General features: G+C 35.1%; 1 pseudogene; it reads right to left on the reverse strand.

Moving 5' to 3' along the window:
- Nucleotides 1–153: 153 nt before the first annotated feature.
- LOC149897055 (uncharacterized) lies at nt 154–1,774 on the reverse strand (annotated as a pseudogene).
- Between the last annotated feature and the right edge of the window lie 17,813 nt (nt 1,775–19,587).

Below are 19,587 nucleotides of genomic sequence, written 5' to 3' on the forward strand. Positions count from 1 at the left end.
CCCCCATCGACACGTACCCCTGGAACTAAGCACACCGGCACATGTCCACTCCCCGCGAGACCTCGGGCGGCACTGGGAATACACGGACGCTACACCGCGTAACGTTTCTAATACTTAAAATATTCGTAAAAATTTGAGGGTTAATAAAACTATCTTCTTTACTAACTCCATTGCACTGGTCACATTCCACGTAACATTTTTGCTTGCTACATAACCTTTGATTGCCGCCCATGCCATTTCTATAGGACTTAAGTCCAGATGGTAGGGCAGCAATTGAAGAACAAGTATTTGGTCAATACTGTATTTTTTGTACTGTGGTTTGTACAATTTGATCAATTTTTATAATTGAGGTTTGAGCATACTTTCCTCGTATGCTATGCCCTTTTCCGTCAACCACCTCTGCATGTCTGCTTTCTTTGCATTCGAGGTAGGTGCAGGATCGTACTGCTTGTTGTGATACGATGTGTTGTCTATTAATAACACCGCATTTGGCGGAAGGTTCGGTATTAGTTGGTTGCGAAGCCACTTGGTGTAATTATTATTATTCATGTTTTCATGAAAGTCCCCCGACTTTGTTCCAGCTTTAAATAAGAGCAGTGCATTGAGAACACGAGAAAAATCCTTTGCCCTTTCGAAATGGGTTTTTAAGCCCCTTAAGTGATCCATCTGACAACGCTTTAGAACCTGTAATAAGAGATATAATGATTATTTTTCATAATGATATCTCTCGTAAAGCCTAGACAATTTCACAGGACACAAATATTCGAGAAAAGTATGATAATAATTGTTACATACCTAAATGAGATGAATCAACATAGGATTCATCTGTGTAAATAATTGGTCTTCCTTCGTCCCTGTATTTACTAAGATTTCTAAGGAACTATATCCTTAGTAATTAAATGTTGGATTTTTCGATTAATAGTTTTCTATTTTTTTCGGCTTTTTTCCACCGGAACCCTAAGTCATATAAAATCCTGCACAGACTGCGCTCCGACCCATTAAAATTGATGTCATCTTTTAATTTTTTTCTAAGCTTTTCTACTGTGGGGTAGCTTTTTATTTGTCATGTGGTAATTGGGGATCAAAAGTATCGATATCTGTAATCAACTTTGTTCTATTCCTCTTTTTTCTCGGTGTCCTAAAGACAGTGAGGAATTCGGAATTTCTACCTTTTTTGACTATACGTCTAAATGTTCTTTCTGACATTTTAGTAGCTTCTGCAGCAGTTTTACCGTCTCTTTTTCAGTTTGAGCTTCTTTCTCCATGAAACAGTACACATCGTATACCATTTTTCTACCATGTCTGCGTAAAACGGTATTTGGTCCTGGCATTGTAATAAACGTTACAAAAACTAAATTTAAAACAACAACAATAACACTAACAAAACCGAATCAATGGTTCAAATTGATAAAATGTGTTAGTATATAGGTGCGGTGTGGGGCGGGAGCGCCTCCCGCGTAAAGTTTGGTAAGGTAGAATTGGGTATAGTAGGGTAGGGTAGAGAAAGGTAAAATATATAAAAATGGATAAAACTCACGAAAAACATTTTTTTATTGATTCTTAGTTTTCATTATAACTATTACTATGGCAATGTGATGAATGTTCCCGTAGTTCCATATTTCTTTTGAATCTTGGATCAATCAATTCTGGAAGCAGGCAGTTTTTATAATTCGAATGTGTTTCCATATTCTCCTTCCAAAATTGATCGACTTTGGTTATAAATTCATATTTTATTTTTCCAGGACCCGTCCAAATAGCAAAGACATAAGTCTTTCCCTGACCTTGAATTCTGAAATATCATTTATGTTTTGGGTTCACAACTAATTGGTTCGAATTCGAAGCGTATTTCCAAAAGTCTACTTTTTTTTGTCGTATCGCTTCTTCTGGGTCCATTCCATATGCTGACGACGGGCATTTAATTTCTACTATGCCGTGTTCACACTTTCCATCAGAACTTGAACCGAGAAAAAAAATTTCTTTGTCGTTCGACAACCCGCACTGCAAAATTTCCGTTCGTCTTAGGTCTTGGCATCTAAAACAAAAATTGTGTTATAAGAGCTATAGACTATACACACTCTTATCAGCTAGCTTTACTCGTTAATTAAACGTAGGGAGCGTAATTAAAAAAAACTTTGATATTTTGGTTGGGTTGGGTTGTGATCCTACGTATGTAGATAAAAGAGTAACCACTTTATTGTCTTTCCAGACAGTAGCGGAAAAGTCAACTCCGTCGTGACGTCGTCCTCATAGGTACCTCGAGGAACTGATGTCTTCATCAAAGCTTTTTTATCTGGTAGTCTGCAGATAGGTAACCTATTTTGCCGTACAGTTCCAACGCAGTGGATTCCTTGTTTCGACTGATAATATGAAGATATAAGAAGAACTGAAGAGGTGTTACCAAATTTTTAATTTCTTGAGGAATATTTTGATCTCCCAAAAAGGCGCAATCAGCTTCATTATAATCTAGAGATTTGTCTTGCCAGTTTAAACGGACAGGTATACTTTTGCGTTTGTTTTGCGAACGCGATGGACCAGCAGCTAAGGGATCAACAGAGGCCTGCTCATCTTCACCAGAAGAATCCTCATCAGAATCGGATGGGTGAATTATTGTAAGGTGATGTTTGAATCTGACGTGAGGAATAGGAGTTGTAGCTCTTTGGATGAAAAGGCTTCTTATTTGGTTGGCGAAAAAAGATTTGTTGAGACGGTTTCTTCATCAGTTCTGCTAGTCCTGTTTCGCAGAAAAGATGTGTGGTCGATGGAGGGATTGCAGTTGTACTAAGCAGAGCTGCCTGATATTCCTCTTTTGGAAGGAAAGCATTCCTTCTCTGTATTGAACAGAGCAACCTCCGCTCTTCTATCGCACACATATTGCAGCAAGTCATCTGATATAGATTTCAAGGTTGTGTCTGTTAAAATGTCTTTTAGATCCTGTTTCATGGCTGGGTACCTATTGGGTAAAACCTTCAATGTGTCTGTTAATGCCTCTCGTTGAAGTAGTAAGCCGTGAGAAACTGTGCCCAAGGCGTAGTCCATACGAGCCAAATGCTCTTGATTAGAAGAGGACCCGTAGGTAGATAGTATTAGTTTTCAAGGAATTGAAGACAGGGCTAGCATGCAACTCTTTTGGACTTCAGCGTATCGGCGTAATTTGGTTAAAAGTTATGTCGCCTAAACGCTGGCACTCAGTTCCTTGTAAGGGTATGTTCCTGGTAATTTCAGCGCATTTTGAGGCCCAAGAAAAAATATATATTTTTTCGATGGTTTAGAAAAAATTATTCATCGATCGAATAAATGTTATGGCATTTAATTCTTTATTTTATTCCATTCGAAGATCTAACGATAGTAAATGTTACCATGCTGAATTGGACTATCTTTCAGCTTAGCACACAAACAAGCATCTTGTGCAGCCGAAAATGCGAAAAATCGCATAACATACATGGGGGTGATTCGGATAGCCCTCTAGGTCCTCTATCTCCCAACTTCCGTTCATCACTACTTTTTGGGACACCCTGTGTACAAAAGAATCATCTTGTTCGTCAAGATCTGATCGGCTTGAGTATTAAGTGAAAAAGTAATTTAAGAAGAAAAAAAAAGATAGAAAAATCCTTTTACACTTTATTAACTTAATACAGTACAAATATTGCCTAAGCTATAATTAAATTGTTGATTGAATAAAAATTATATATCTGGCAGTACTTACCGTAACCAGTTCAGCATCTAAAATGCTGCGATTCTTCGCTGGTCAGTTCTGGAAATAACATTTGTATTGATGGATGAAATTGGGATAGTGATAACTGAATCTGAGTCTAAAACATCAGCAATACCACTGCAACCTCGACCCATTAATTCACAGACTTGTTCTAATATTGGGTCTGTTTTCATAGTTGATGGTCCTCCACCGGTTCAAATTGCACAACTCCTGTTTCTCGAGTTCGTTTTTGCTTCACTTTTAATTTTCTCCCAGACTCTCATGAGAGCATCTTTACTCCTACGATAAAATGTAGATATATGTATAGTTGACCATGTGGTAGTTATCATAATGATAAAATATGGCATGTTTCTGTTTATTTAACTAACCTGTACATATTTCCCGTTGAATTATATTGAGAACAGGCTTATCCAAGCCTCGTTCGTAGCTTGGTTGGTTGTACCGTCAGTTCTTTTATTTTTAAAATTATGTTTTTAAAAACACACACCAATATCACCAAAGGTCAACAAGTGCTAATGCGACATAATACTTTTAACTGCATATTTATCTGATCATAACATTTACATTTAATGTAATTATAAGCTAAAATGTAAGACACCGTTTAGGAAATTTTATCTAATTTAATGTTCCAGCACCGTTCAATGACATTTTGAATAACTTCTACGCGTAAATGATACTTCTATAAAGTACTTCTATAAGGGATTTTTAGATGCAATAGCCCCAGATGGGGCGAAAGTGTCTTTTACTAGTTACTAGTATTATATAACTGGAAGTGCTTATATAACAATTAAAATCAAAATTCAATAATATGGTTATATAGGATTGTTGATATTAATTAGTTAAGTTGTATAAGGTAGGAACCTTGCGGCCCTCTTTTGTTTTCCGTAGGCAGATGTATATAACTTGATTCAGAGTTTTATCGGGGTACTCAGTCCTTACCTTTGAGACCATCTCCGGAGTAATGCCGTACCTCCCGTATCTGATAACGCATTTGGGGAGTCCGGGAAATTTGGGGCTTAGAATTACCCCGTTGTCCAATTCCGGCAGCCTCTCCAATGTGGGTTTTTTCGGAGTCTTCTGAGTGGGCAGTCTCTGTATTTTGGAGGGAGGCTGGAGCGGTGAGGAACTTGACGAGCTGCCAGAGGAGGTAGTTCCTATTACCTGGTAACGGAAAACTCCCCTCTTCTCAGAGGGTGTCATCCGGGAGATCCCTGAATTTTCTGTGTGGATCATGAGAACCCGCTCTATAATCCCGGCAACCCTTCTTCTGTCATCCCCCGATTTGAGGAAGGTTAAGTCGACGAGGGATGTCTGTTCCCCTACCTTCCTGACGTCAGTGGGCATACTTCTAAGCAGGGCTTTCGCTCTCTCCGAAACGTCACCGGATTGGATGCTTCCTTCGGCCCGTCCGGCTTGAATGTAAACATCCTCCAGACTCCCCATATCTGACCGTTGTTCAGATGTCTCATCATGAATTATTTGTAAATGAACTTGTGATTTACTTTATTATTACGTACTGGCAAATGCGTACTTTTGTTTTGTCAGGGTCGTTTCCAAAACTTGATTTGCCAAGATTCCAAATTTCTTTTTTTTCTTTGGTTTATTGATATCAAGAGCCGATAAGATATCCATTGCAACGGTAGTATGTACACTCCCAGTACTTTGGCTATTTGTATCAGAAGAAAAGAATATTGTGCATCAGAACGTTCATTTGTAGTACTAATCATCTCCATATTATTATACTCGCAGTAAATAACTAATTCGGAATTATTTTCAGTTATATTAGCATTTTCAGTGGTGACTTGACTGATATTTGGTGAATCAGTTGCAAAAAAAGTTGTAGGTGTTGTAGATGATTTGTGTGCAGGCATAGAAGATGGAGAAGTTCTCGAAGATGAGCTTGAAGATGAAGATGAACTCGAAGATGAAGATAAACTTTAGCTTGAGATACGGCATACTAACTTTGCGGGTGTGTATGTTCTATCATCATCAGAAGCGGGTGAAAAGTCACCATCGTCAATAACGTCATCGTTGAAGTAGTTTTCTTTGTCATGTGAATTTGAAAATTTGCTAGTCATTGGCAATTTGCTTAAGCCGGATGTTGAAGGTTCAGGTGATAAACTGTTTTCTTTATTTGGAATAACCATCTTATTAATATTCTTCTGCCTTTACTTCGTGACGGATCTATGTCGATTACCTTAAAAAAGGAAATTAAAACCTTTAACCATCATTTCGGCCACCAGGATCCCCTAGCCCGATGAGTTCACTAGGATCCCCTGGGGGATGAACCGATGAGTTCACTAGGTTCATCAGAATCCCCTCATAATAAAATGAAGTACCTAAAGATGTTATCACACTGCTTAAAAATATTTTATTTAACAATATCTAAAAAATGACCTACGCATATGTCGCTGCTTATTAATTCCACTAGTTCTGAATCCTTTTGTAAAATTGCAATATTATGTAGAACTGCAGTAGCAACAATGATACCTGTAAAATAATAAGTGAGATATTTTATAAATAAAGGTCAAAAAATGTATAGCAAGGTAACATAGATGCAGCAGACTGCAATTACAAATGTATAGAACTCGGCTAAGCAAACCAAGCTGATTTGATTTTAGCTCTTGGTCTGCAACCCGCTAAGGTATGGAAATAGTTTTACCTGGCACTCTTCGTAATTTAACATTTATTCCTTTTGAAAGAATAGGAAATCTTCTCTTCCAAATACCAAATGTTCTCTCTATTACATTTCGAGTTCTTATTTGAGACTCCTGGTATAATTTTTCACCTCTTGTACTAGGTGTATTTTCAGTCAGTGGTATCATCATGTATCTGGTCTGAGAATAACCACTATCCCCAACCAATAATTTTTCATTGTAAACTCCCTGAAAAGTAGTAAGTAACATCATTTAAAATTGCGTGTGAAATTCAGTTTGTAGTACTTTCCTTAGATGAATAATAAAAATTTACTTCAATAGTATTTAATATTTATTAATGTTAATTTCTGACATACATTAGGTAAGTAATGTTATAATAAGAGAGTGGTGCCAGATGTGCAGATATATTTCACTTAATTTTTTAATATTGGATGAAAATACCTACTTGAACAAAGTTTCTCTTTTGTGCACAGTTGTCCCAAATGTTAGCATCGTGTACTGAACCATGCCAACGAGCCACTAAATCTAGGAAAAGTAAATTGGCCGAGCATATGCACTGAGTATTAATGGAAAAATAGCCCTTTCGATTCCTATAAATTTCAGCATAATCACCACCTGTTGATAAGAGAACATGTTACATATTATATAATCTGGATATTTATAGACATGCAAACAAAAACAGAACAAAGATATTTCATTAAAGTTACGTACCCGGAGATAAAATTTTTATATGTGTACAATCTATAGCGCCAATACAACGGGGAAATTTTGCTATATCATAAAACTTTGCCACAACATTATTTTGTTCATCAACAGTAACAGGCATTTTAATAAACTCTGAATATAAAGAAGCAATTGCATGTGTTACTCGATGCAATATTCTACAGGCAGTGGACTCATGAGCTCCAATAACATCTCCACAAGCTGTTAATTGACTACCAGTAGCATAATATCTCAGGGTGCATAGAAGCTGGTTCATTGGGGATACAGCATTTCTGAAAAAATAAAATGAAGTTTGGGTTCGAGTGTCGTTTGGTATTTTTAGGTATTTATAGTATTTTTACCCATACATTTTATTTAGGTTAGTTGAAGGCGGATGGATTCTAGTCTAGTAGGTACATGTTTATTCACAGCTTACCTGTTGAAAGTATTTGGAAAATTATGAATAATTTTATCAAGCAGGAATGTTGCACTGCGTTTACTTAACCGGAATCTTTTCAAGAATTCGTCATCTCGTAACGTGCTATATAAATCACTTCCATTATAGACTCTTCGAGAGAAAAACGGGGTTTCTAAATATTGCACGATTAGCTCGTCATCGTCTGATAACAAATCATTATCATTGTACGCTACTGTTAAAGCTAATAGATCCATTTTCACGTAATAACAGAAAGAACAAATCTACAATAACATGACAATAACGTTATCTGTCAGTAAAATCGAGATTTAACAACTATAAACCGACCTACACGCCGGTTTAACTTTGACGCCAATTTAAATCGAGATTTTAAGCTAAATCTTATTGAGCAAGACGTTAAATCAGATGTAGACCTAAATCGAGTTTTTGTTCCAGTAAATCTCGATTTAAAGTATTCCTGCAAGTGGCCCTTAGAGTTAATTAAATTGTTAACAAATCGTAAATGATTACAAAGAAGCTCAGATTTTACCATTTTGAAAGAAAATTTTTTAGAAAATTTTTGGACTCGCTGTAATTGTGTGATACTTAAAAATTAAATTAAGTAACAAAAATAAAATCTTTAAACAGGGGAAGCTAAATGAAACAAAAAGTAATTATTATTCATTATTTATTATAAAAAGTTTTCGAAATGTCTCCCTTCCTGCTCAATACAAATTCTGCATCTTCTGAAAAAGTTTTCTTTTAATCGAATAAACGCTATTCTGTGGTTTTTTATTTTTTCTTCTGCGTGTCGCAATTTTGTTCGTAGATCTTGTACGTTTCTTATTTCTTTAGCGTAGACCAATTCTTTGTAATATCCCCAGACAAAGAAATCAATTGGGTTTAAGTCTGGGGATCGTGGGGGCCACGCAATGGAAAAAAAATTCGTTTTCAGCTTGACGCCGCAACATTTCTTGACAAAATGCCACTCTTCTCGGGTAATCTTCGGGCTTCAGCTGCTGCACTCTTTGAATATGGTATGGGTGAAAACCCTCTTGCTGGAGTATTCGATGTGCCTGTGACTTTGGAATTCCAATTCGATGTTCTAGGGTCCTCACACTAACTGATGGATCTCTAGCCACTTCCTCGAGCACTGATTCGACGGTATCAGGGTCGTGCATTTCACGTGGACGCCCGGATCTTGTGCCTGGTAGATGTCCCTCCATGTAAGAGTTATAAACTCTTAAAATCATGCGATGATCAGGCAAGTTTCAGGCTGAGGTCCACCTCCATTTTGTACTTGCTCCCTGTACAACCTGACTGCTTCAGAAGCGTTTCCTCTTGCATAGCCATAATAGTAATGCATAAGAGCATAATCTCTTGATGAAAAAGACATATCACCAAATTAATGAGTTCGAAAAGTCCGTTGAGAAAGCCAAAGTTGTCGAATTCCGTATCACAAAACCAAATAGTAATCGCACTCAAAGTCCGTTGTGAAGGCCAAAGTATTCAAAGTACGTGTCAGAAAACCAAATCGTAATTGCACTCGAAAGTCCGTAAAGAATGCAAAGATCGTCGAAGATATCACAAATGAGGATCGTATCGTACAGCGTATCGTCAGGCGCAAAGGCAGGCAAATGACTGAACGGCGCCGGCGGACGGACGCAGGGAGGCACAATAAAAAGGGGTGAAGCGGGGGTGCGGGTGCGGCGCGAGCCACCCCCTTGTGGCCTAACTGTAACTCAGGTAGTAAATCAGACCATTGAAATCCACAATAGGATTTTTTTTGGATGCGAAAACATTGCTAGCGCAATTGCGCTAGCAATGTTTTCGCATTTGATTACGAAATAAGTCACTGAACGGGTTCTTATAAGTATTTATTTCTTACCACGATTTCTGCTACATCATTTAAATTGATAGTTGATGGTTTGTTTTGTGAACGTTTGGGTTTCACAATTTTGTCCGCCACAATATTTAAATTTAGGGCTGCTTGGTTCTCGTATCGCTTCTGGGGATAGTTATAGTTATCACCATCATCTGTGTCACTTCGATTTGTCATGTCTGTAATAATTTTTTCACCTTCGTCGTAACTTGAGATGTTGGACCTTTTGTGTGCGTCAGGATTGCTCCGCCAAGTTATCAAATCAGAAAATGGTTTCAGCCAAAAATTTGTCGATATTTGTCAAAATCGAAAGAAACAAACCCCGTATTTGTCAAAGCAGAAATAAAGAAGTTATAAGCGTTTTAAGTTGGCCGCGCAATCCTGACGTCAAGGACTGCGCGGCCACGGAGATCTCAGCAACTACTTGGGATAGAGAAATAATTCCTTTTGTCAACTCAAGTCTGTATTTGTCAAGATTTGTCGAAAAATGAATCAAAGCTATATATCAATATTATAATTAAATATTCGCCTTGAAAGTCATGGCCGCGCAGTCCTTGATTTGCTATTTTGTTTTTAGTATTTTTTTTATTAAAATTGAAGACTTCATATAGTATAGGAGTTAAAAGGAGAAAGGTCTTAATTTGTCGAAACTGACAAAAGCTTTAAAATACGACTAAAGTGTAATTAAACAGACGAAATCAATTTAAAACACAAAACTCGTGGCCGCGCAGTCCTGACGTTACTTTAAACCATGATATCTCAATAACTATAGTAGCTAGGATTTTGCTGTAGACGTCCATATAATCCTTATATTAACCCCATTAAAATGACATATCCTTTTACCCTCAACACTGTTTGGGACGCGAGTAATCTCAAGAATTATGTTACCCCATACAATGTTCTAGTAGAGTGACCATAATGTCGATTTGTTTTTAATCTTTGTCAAACTGGCTATGACAGCACAGTTCAAGGGCATTCTGTTCTGTTAGTCAAAAACTTAAATAAAATACTAAATAAGACGAAATAAAAAACTTGTTTAATATTTGAATATTTTTATTCATTGCACAAATACACTGGTCATCAAAAAAATCGACCCACCTACACTATGTTTGCTATTTATCGATTATTTCACAAATAAGTCGTCTTATATTGTTGTATTTTGTTGTAAGGGTCTGATAACATGCTAATCATTATGTTTGTCGTAAATTTTACTGCACTTAATGATTCTTAACAAATTTTTATACAGAAATACTGTACAGTGTTGATTTGACGGTTTACGGCGGGACAAATTATGCCCGTGTTCCCAGTTCAAAAATGACTTTTTTCGGGATCTCTTATTCATAACGTTAAGTTTAATAATTGATGCTGTAGTTTTAATAAATTCTGTCTCAAAATAATGGATACTACTGTAGCTGAGGGGGCCCAAACTGTGGCTCTACTAAAACAGGGGTTATGTCAACTTGCTGTGGCTAAAAACTAAAATCTGAGCTGTTTTGCAGTTCGATGAGTTTACCAAAGGTTTCTAGAGACTGGGCAGTATCGATGAAAATATTGATCTGCAAGAAATAGGGCGGCACCTCAAAGGGACGACCACTAGATTATGAAATCAACTCTACAAAATCGACATCTGTCTGGTGTAGATCTTTAGTGAAGCCTGCGTGAAGATAAGGAGGTGGGTATAAATGACAGAACTGTTAGAAGAAGACTTAAGGAGTAGAACCTAAGACCAAACAAGCCAGAAACATGGCCACAATCAGCCACAGCTCATCGACAAACCAGACTTCAATTGACTCGAAATCACGTAAACTGGACTATAGGCCAATGGGAGTCAGTACTTTTGAGTGACAAGATGCAAATGACTTTATATGGTGCTGATAGACGTCTTTATGTCATGCGATGACCAGATGAACGATTTGTTCAGTGCTAGGTAGGAGAAACGGTCGATTATGATGGAGGCTCTGTAAAGTTCTAGAGTGGCATTTCTTTGACAAGACGCACGGAGCTTGACGATAAAAAGATGCTCATTAAATGCTGTTCAATACATTACCGAGGTTTTGGACTATCATATGGTGTAATATGCCGGCTGTATCTGCAAAAACTTTGAGTCTATGCATGATAATGCTCGGAAACACGTAGAGCGAATCGTGATCCAGTATTTAGAAGAGGTCCGCATTAGAGTTACACTCTGGTTAGCAAAAAGTCTCGATTTGAAACCTACAGAGCACATGTGGGACAATTAAAAAATAAAGCTTAGAGCTCGTAATTCAGCCCCTACAACAATAGGAAACCTGAAAACCGCCATTAGGGAAGAATGATAACGAATTCCTCAAGAGACCATCAAAATCTTGATTATTTCTTTAAAATGGTGAACGCAGGCTATCATTCCAGAAAGAAGAGAAAGTACTGAGTATAAATTCGAAGGAAACGTGATCATAAGTTTCATGATTACAAAATAAACTGCATTTGAAATTAAAATGAAGAAAAAGCTGAAAATTGAGGATTTTGAACTTTATTCGAAATTGACATTTTTTTTTATTATGTTAATGATTTTATGTGTTTATATTCGTGTAAATATGCATGTTTAATTAATCGGTTCAGTTTCCAAACAACTTTTTTCTTTAGTTTGTGAGAAAACCGCAATTTTCCGTAAAAATGCAGGTGGGTCGATTTTTTTGATGACCAGTGTATAAAGATTTCAAAAATCAACAAAATCATTATTCTTCAACTTTAAATGTTTTTCATCGGCTCTTACACCTCTACTAAAACATAAGTTAAAAAATGGATATATACAGAATCGTTTGTACTCTCTTCTAATTTACTCTTGTTATCGTCGTAACAAAGCATTCCGCTATTTCTTATAATATGACACTTATAATGCCCTATTGTTCCAAGTATTGGAGGAACATATTCTACGGCACCTAATAATTTATAAATGTTTTGTTTAATTATTATACTTTTAGGTACCTCATGTAAAAACACCATTTGCGTGCCATTTAAATCGAATGTAACAATTTTTGACAAGGTATAATGAAATAGAACTACTTAATTGCATTTTCTGCATTGCTTGTTTTCCCAATCATGAATAATAATAGAATCTTCCAAGTTACTGATGGTGAAAATATTAATTATATCTAAATTTAACGGTATAAACACATAAAGCACCAGTAAACTAATAAAGCACCAGTATTGTGTGATATTTTTCGATTTGATATATAATAAAAAGCAGTTTTAGATGATAATTTTGTATTTAAAACATCATACACTCATTAAATTTTACATAAAAGATTTTTTTACAAAGTCGTTCTAATCCGATTCGCCTTCACTAGATCCATCCTCCTCCTCATTCTGTAGACGAGACATACGATATCTCCGGGAGCAAGAGTTGTAATGCCTCACTGGAAAACGGCCTACTTTTTTTCCGGGGCCTTTGCCTAGTACTGCTCAAAAAAGGATCCGAACTTAGCAGAAGTCTGTTCAAAACATCCCTGTTACAGCTCTCTCGCGAAAACTTTCTAGAAAAATTCTGCCTATACATGCGCCTCAGCCGCCTCTTCAGACAACTGGGTAAATGACACATTTTTACCAAAAGAATAACAAAGGCAATATTTTTTTAAACAAATAAAAAATAACAGTAGATTTTAAAAGTCTTAGTCTAGTTGAATAAAAATTAATTTTATTTTACAATTTATTTATTTACAGTTAATTAAAACTTACATTAAATTGTAAGTTTTGACAATGGTACGGAATTTCTAGATAATTGATTTTGATTATTATAGGAGTATTATTTAAAATAAAAATATTATTTTCTATTTATTAAATGTTTATGTTTATTTTGAAAAAGAAGAAAGAAAAAAGAAAAAAACATTTATTTCTAGAAAAAGGTACACACACAAGAAGAAAACACAAAATAGAAGAAGAAATAAAGTACGATACATAAAATTAGACATAAATTAGATTAGATTTTGATATGTTTGTGCTGCTGTTTTTATTTCGTCCTCACCATGATATGTGATTTTGCCAGACAAAATCCGATTTATTGATCGGCACCAACTGTATACAAGTACATGAATTCGTGTATTCAAAACATTTTTTTAATGTTTTCTGTGTTTATCACAATTAAAGGGATAATCCACAAATATGTCAGTAAACATTTTAATTTTTTGCTTCAATCGTTTTTTAGGAACATCTTTCTTCAAAATCTCCGTCACTAAATTTTGTATCTGTATGAAACATTTTTCCATAGCTTTTGATGGATATAGTAGTATTAGTGTTTTTTTTTTATATTCTTTGGCGTTTATGTATTCATTTGATGTGCTCTCAGGGTCGCCATACATATTTTTTTTTGCAAACTTTGCGGCTTTTACAAACATTTTTAATACATCTGTGCAGGGCCCACCCACACACATAATTTCCCTGTCCAACATCATTTACAGAAGTATTTAAATTAATGAAAGGTACCTCAATTTCGTCTTGTGAGCTTTCCGAAAATTGTCGTGCCTCCTCATCAATTGGACTAGGAATATCAGAAGTTGACGGCGCGGCGGCGATAAATATCCAGCCATTCTTTTCCTGCCATTTTATTTTGATTCCAGCTAGGTGGATAGCGCAGCTGATTCACTCTCGCATATTCGTACGCCAGTTTCCTCTCTTGTATGATTGTTAACCCATAATGCATCAGCATGTTGTTGGTTTGATGCCGTATGTTTGGGCTGACTTCCTAATAAAAAAAAAATCTTTAAAATAAATCTTTATTTGCCAAAAACATTAACTTTACAGAAATATGTACGCTGACTCCTAAACTAGAGGAACTCTGTGTCTTAGAAGCCAGCGTTCCTCCTTAAAAATACAACTAAGTACATTTTTTAAAGCAAAATAAAAAGACAAATAGATAAAGTCTTATCTAAAACTTCATTCATCGCAGATCTTACAGCCTCTTCGCTTACTTCTGTTCGAGTTCCTATTTCCACGTATATTCGCGGCATGATCCTGAAATAATAGTATTTTTAATGAATAATAATTTCTAACACAGACCCCACATTCGTACTCACTGCCTGTCTGTTAAGATTTTTCATATGCACATAATCATGCAAGTGATTGGACATGTTCATTCTAGAATGAATTATATTTACAATCTCGGTGGCGAATCTGTTGTCAACAGCGACTCGATAATAAGCGTTTATTATGGCTGCTGCAATTTTAAAGTCACAGAACATATGACTTAATGCACGATTAAAATACGTTTGACGCAACAACCTGAACCTATTCTTAAACTTGCCGTTGACCGCCTCAACATCCCATCTGCAAATCGTAACCAATCGGGACTTATTTGCCTGTTCTGTTTTCAGTTGACTAGCGGTCCGGTCTTTTGTAGGTGGCATGTGGACTTCATAGCCACAAGACTGGATTACAACAATGCTGTCTCTAAAGCCCCTATCAACTATAAAAACATCGCCACTGTTTAAAAACCAATGCAATGGATTTTCTTCATTCATTAATGACTGCATAATGGTAGCATCAGATGTTGTAGCCCGGAATGGACCGAGTACGTCTATTATATAGCCATCACTGCTCACAATTATAAAAGGTTTTAAAAAAATATTACATACAATTACGCAAAGTACAATTATAAATTGTTTTTTTTTTAATTTTCAGGTATTTAGCAATCGGCCAGTCATTTACGACAATGGGAAGAATTTTAGAATTGGCTTGAAAAGTGTATCAAGAATTGTAGATGAGGATTGTGATGCTTTAGCACTTGTTGGTAGCCGGTTTTCTTGTGGTAGAACGTTTAGTGAGGGTGCTCCAATATATATCATCCGTAGTAGTATCTGGTACAGATTCGAAAGTCTCGTCTAAGTTTGATGCACCGTAGTCGCTTTTGGATGCAAAATTTGAAACTTGAGACGCAACGTTTTCCTAGCCTTGAGTTTGTTTGGCGAGCAGATCCATCATTTTTTCTAAGACCGAATGCGTCACCGGGCCTTGATTTGACTCCACAGATCGCTTTGGGGCAGGAGATTCGCGACGAGGTGTTTTAATGCTGGGTGAATTTCAACAAATGCCATTTTTCTTATCATATCGGTGAACTTTTTCATTTATATATATTTTTTATTTTTTTCATGTTTAATGTAATATTTAGGATACTAAATACTCCCTTATTGGTAACCATCAACGTATCTTTTAAGACTATGGAGAAAATTCAGTTTGAATTCTGGTTTCCACCGATGTGACAATCCGGCACCGATTATCTTTTCTGTACACCGATATGATAAATTTATTCACCGATGTGATATACATATACAGCGATATGATAATCTATCCACCTTTGAACATCAAAAAAGAAATAGTAGGCTTATACATTTTTGAAGGAGTGACTAAGAACTGAATACCTGAACTAAGGGTATTATTTTCTTAGAATAAAAAATAATGTTTTTTTTAATTATCATTGTGTTTATTTAAAAGAAGTATAAAAAACAAAAATTTCTTGTACGTTATTGTACAATACACATTTATTAATGTGGCGATCAAGCTAATTGTTTTGCCATGTGTAGGTACACTTAAAACATTGTGGCGTTCTAGGTTCAACAATACTAAGAATAGAAACTTTATATAAGAAAACTTTATATACCTAATTAATCAGCCTTTTAAGTTTAACCTTAATCATAACAACACTACAATAATCACAGCTTTAATTATCACTTAATTTAATATTTTTAAAATCTTTGTTCTCAGTGCGTAAGTATCATAGATTACATAGAGATCGCTTATATCTTACATCTAGCAAATAATCTTTACCCTTAAAAAAAAAACTTAAATTAAATCTGTCAGTATAATTTGGTTATTATGTTAATCAGCCTTTAAGTTCAACATAAATCACTACAGAACTTGAACCGTCTTCGTACTCCACTTTTATTAAATTGCACCATAATTAGACTTTTAAGTCATAGAAGACTATGTAGTATACCTATAGTTAATCACAGCACTTAATTACGTACTTTTATAATTATTATCTGTTACAACAATTAAACCTCTTTTTTTCAATTAAAACTAAAAACAATAAAAATAAAAATTTTAAAAACAAATCAGCCCAGATCAAAATAAGTCATCATCAGTGTCACTGCAACCAAATATATAATTAAATCTCTGTTTGATGTCAGGAGTTGGTTTACGTGGCTCATTTTTTTCTTTTTTAAAGTTAATTTTAGATTTTATTCTAAATATTTCCTCATCGGTGTCACTGTCTTCCACGGTAGGACTTGAAAATCTATTAGATGCTTTTACCGTATCCTCTTTATTTACGAATTGAGTTGATTCCTCTAAACCAACTAAAATGTTCGTGTCAATTTTCTCTAAAAATGAACAGGCAGGAGTACTTTGATCAAGATCTACATAGTTCAATAGCAAATTTTCAGACATTTTTGTCGAAGAGGATGATCTGGGTGCCGCATTTTCCGAGATTTTTAATGTATTTGATGGTGTAAAATACTTTGAATGTGATGGCTGTGGGAACAAAATTAATTTGTCAGTTAACTTTACTGGTCGCATTTTAGTGATATCTATTTTGGATTTAGTTCTGGATTTTTTATTACTCGAAGTAGAAAGTTGAGGTTTAGACTTAATTTCGTGTTCGGTTGACAAATTGTGGAAGTCTAGATGTTTGCCATGTGGACATTTAACAACATATTTCATACATTCATCTTCTATACAAGAAAGTCGACGTAAAACTATACGATTTTTAGCTTCTTTAGTCCAAATGACTTGTTTGACTTGCAATGTTCCACGAAATGTGTTCAAATTTGTAGGGAGAAGCCAGTCCTTTTCTTCAACTTCATATTCTTCTACAGTACTAATTTTCACGCCTTGGACAGCAGATTTTAAATAGTTTACAAAAGAGTCTATATTATTCATATCACCATCGTGTGCAACAAATCGATCCGCCGTTCGCTTCAGTAGCCCACCTACTCCATCTGGCGCACCTTTTCCATGACCACATTCACTATAGTTCCATATTATGTTAGTCAGAGAAGAGCAGTAAATACTGAGTTGGGACATAATATAAAAAATTTTCTTATTCCGATACTGGCCTGATGGAGAATCAGAAATAATAATAAGATTCTGAACAATTGGAGCTTCCTGTTTAATTTCTTCTAATATTGGAACAAGGTGAGCCCAAACGGCGGCAGCATCATGGCGCAGTGAAGAACTAATAGTGCAGAAACATTGAGTTGTTATATTCTCTTCCTTATTTTTATAGTAAATTACAGCAGTGTGTAATGTGAATTGTTGACGACTGCCACCAAAGTGCATAGATTGTATTTCGGACCCGTACTTGGAGCTATAGTTCTCACTAAAGTCAATGTGAACGACACAATCCTTTTCAGTCATGTTTTGTTTGTAGTGCTTAAAAGCTTGACTTTGATTTCGTATATTACTACAATGTGTTAAGAACGGTTTCAGATTGTTTTCAAATATTTTGATTAGTTGTAATGGTTTAACGGTTATTTTTACTTTTTCTACATTAACGGCTATTTTATCGACTCCATTTTTTTTGTAATTCTTTTTTATCTTCTTCCAATTCCAATAAATAACATCTTTGGAGTTATCAAATTCTTGATAATTTAAATGACGATTCTTACAGACAGGACATGTTCTTTGCAGGCATTCTACCTTAAAAATATCACAGCAAATACTACTTAGAATTTCAGTCGTGGTGTTTTCTTTTATGATACGATTTCTTTTTAAAGATGATATAACAAGATCCATGTTCTCATGTTTCTCACATAGGCATGTATTTCTCAAGTTTAATTTTGGCTGCGTGACCCAAAACGGCCTCATTCTTGTAAAAGTGACGTAACTGATTGGAGGGTAGCCCGAAGTCAAATACTTTTTGTGTAAATTTTTAATTGTGTCTTTCATCAGCCTTTTCTGTTTTTTTACTCCATTTTGTGTGACAGTATCCTTTTTACCTGGGCAAAGATTTGAATTTTCATCATCCTCAAAAAACTGAACAACAATCTTACGGATACGTTTTTGCAGGTCTATATTTTTTGGCTTCGTTGGGATTCGTCTCACTTCTAAATTACTCTGTTTTAATTTCTTAAATTCTTGATGTAGTCTCATGTATCTCTTTTTGTACATTAGTTTCTCTTTATTAGCCTTTGCCAATTGTTTTCTTAAATCGTGTATTTGCTGAGTTTTAACGTTTTGATATTTACGAAATTTCATTTTAAGGGCGCGTATAAAGTCAAATCACCAATCAACTTTTAGTTGATACGTGTAATATTCAAGACCAAATATAAAAAATAAAATATATGTAAAACTTGATGATATTTTCGATTATATTGTCAGATCAAAAACATAAAATATTGAAATTGACTCGATAGAAAAAATTCACGAAGTTACCTCTAAATTTCACATTTTTACGTTTTTTACTGGACATGGTAATACTTATTATGATTTTTTTTTTCATAAACAATTATATTAAAACATTTGCAATATATTTGTCAGAGCATTTTGTGTAATTACTTTTAGTTTTGGTTTAATCACGATAAAACACTTTTGGCGCTTACTATATTTTTAATTACGCAAGAAATCATCTTCCATCGCACGTTCCGGGAGCTAAAAACATAATTCTATTTCATACATCAGACGCTATCGCTCCGTTGAGACGAGTAGACCACGCTAAAATTGCTGCGCCGTGTTTTATAATTACGCCGAATATTGATTTGTTGAAAATGGTAAACAACAAAATGAAAAGACTTAAGAAACGAGAACTAAAGAAGATTCAAATTGAAAAGATAACTAAATGTCGAAGGTAATAATGTATATAATGTATAATATAATAGTATTGTTATAATATTAATAAATAATAATTATTATAATATAAAAAGATAAGTCTTGATTTACCTATTTGAGAAAGTTTAGTTTCTGTAAAATAATTTCCGCGGGCTGAGTATTGACGCGATAGCAGCAGCAACTATAGATAGGTAAATAAAATTCATAGTGGTACCTAATTCTTACAGTCGCGGTGCAATCAATCAAGTCAAGAAAGATTTATATTATTATTATTACTATAGGCAGATCCTATGTTCGCTCCAGTAAATAATAATATCAATAATATGTAAACCGGTTGTGAATAGTACATATATATTATATTTACAATCTGTATTAGATAATCATACATAACATCTATACATAGGTATAACAAATTCGTACGAAA

Source organism: Colias eurytheme, chromosome 26, assembly GCF_061535395.1.
Source record: "Colias eurytheme isolate Ceu_HAF_F1 chromosome 26, ilColEury1 Martin Lab GWU primary, whole genome shotgun sequence".
NCBI lineage: Eukaryota > Metazoa > Arthropoda > Insecta > Lepidoptera > Pieridae > Colias > Colias eurytheme.